At 40.5% G+C, this 1,854-nt stretch overlaps 1 long non-coding RNA gene across 1 annotated transcript in view; it reads left to right on the forward strand.

Moving 5' to 3' along the window:
• Positions 1-1,331: 1,331 nt before the first annotated feature.
• LOC107557833 (uncharacterized) overlaps positions 1,332-1,854 on the forward strand; it is a 5,068-nt gene continuing 4,545 nt past the window's right edge. The window contains exons 1-2 of the long non-coding RNA XR_001605433.1: positions 1,332-1,394; positions 1,543-1,622. This is a non-coding gene — a long non-coding RNA (uncharacterized lncRNA). The remainder of the gene's footprint in view (positions 1,395-1,542; positions 1,623-1,854) is intronic.

The raw sequence follows: 1,854 nt of genomic DNA on the forward strand, positions 1-1,854 counted from the left end.
TGTGGACTGTTCAACTGCAACACCCGCTGACTGCAATGATAGAGCTTGGAATAGCCAGGACAATTTTTAATATAACTCTGACTGGATTCGTCTGAAAGAAGAAAGTCATATACACCTAGGATGCCTCGAGGGTGAGTAAAACACAGGCTAATTTTCATTTTTGGGTGAACTAACCCTTTAAGTTTGGTTTTAAATGTAGGTTTAATAACATAAAACTAGACACTACAGCCATAACACCCATATTAAGCTTAAAACACACCAACAAGAGCAACACTCTGGGACTGGCAACGTCTCAACACACTCATGCTCTTGTGAGAAGGATAGGCGCGTTTCCATTACCCTTCAAATTGCGCAAATTGAAATTGCGAATTGAAAATACGCCTAATGGAAACGCGTCAATTTCGCAAAAACGGCCATATATCGCAAAAACGTTTTTGCGCTCGCATGAGGTGGTTTTTCAGGCAATGCGAAAAAGGATTAATTCGCAAAACTGCAATGGAAACGGCTTTTTCGCATTTACAAGTCACATGGCGTATGTAAAAATAATATGATCATTCTTCAATGTACTATAGCCTCCACGAAACACTTCATAAGTGGCCGCGCTCCAGTATAAGGGGCTTTCCCTACTATTAATACTTAGACAATTTACACTCCACACGTCTGCGGTGCAGTGTGGCTCTGATACGGTCACTGAAGCTGATTACGGCCACTCAATGCTTGAGTTTATGTTTTTATACAGTCTATGGTTTATTCCAGCTGCGCCACGCACGTTTCTGAAGCGGCTCTCCTTTGAATAAATATAGCCACAATCCATCAAAATCCCACCAAAATCCGTTGCCATGACTTGTCGCGAGAGGCAAAAGGTTAAGTTTTAGCCGCATAACATTGGTTAATGGAAACGCGTCTACTGGCTCACTCTCTTGATCTTCTTAAATACTGGTTCCTCTTGACATTGACGAGGAGCAGCTGGTATGTCCAATCACCTAGATTAGGACAGGGAGGAGCGCAGAAAATAGGACAAAATATACAACAAAAACTACAACTCCCAGAAGGCCGTTGGGTCCACTGGCAGCATATCATGAAAGACACACACCATGATAATAAAACACAAATTCATACGTCCTGGGACGTAACAATATACTTACTGTCTAAATTTACCAGTAATGAATGCAGACTTTTGGCTCACACCAAAGTTTTTTACTGTATATGTGAGGTCAAATTGTGGCTACCTGCTTTAGCTGAAAATGGTTTGTTTATTCAGCCTAATCCTGGTGACGTCAAATCATAAAGTTGACACTCACCCTGACATTTGGCATGGTTCTGTGTTCCAGGGTGGCTGCCAGAGCGCTGCTTTTTGAGAACCCATCAGCTGTAAAACCTCCTCCCTTGGGAAGGTAACAGTGGACATGGCCCATAAAGACATTACTGTTTCAGATATATTTGATGGCAATTGTCATAACAAAAATAAAACCAACAAATTCTCATTTAAAACAGTGTATGAGCACATACATAAATGTTATCATTTCTGATTATCATCCACAGAGATGCCAAAGCCATATATTCATGTGAAGCTGAACACAGCAATGAGCTGAGCTTCCCACAGGGGGCTCACTTCTCCAACGGTGAGTCTATCTATCTATCTATCTATCTATCTATCTATCTATCTATCTATCTATCTATCTATCTATCTATCCGTCTATCTGTATGTCTGTCTGCCATTCAGTCCATCCATCCATATATCTATCTATCTGTCTATCTATCCATCTATCCATCTATCCATCTGTCTGTCTGCCATTCAGTCCATCCATCCATCCATCCATCCATCTATATATATATATATATATATATATATAT

The sequence above is a fragment of the Sinocyclocheilus grahami genome, unplaced genomic scaffold (assembly GCF_001515645.1).
Source record: "Sinocyclocheilus grahami isolate Dianchi unplaced genomic scaffold, SAMN03320097.WGS_v1.1 scaffold621.1, whole genome shotgun sequence".
Taxonomy (NCBI): domain Eukaryota; kingdom Metazoa; phylum Chordata; class Actinopteri; order Cypriniformes; family Cyprinidae; genus Sinocyclocheilus; species Sinocyclocheilus grahami.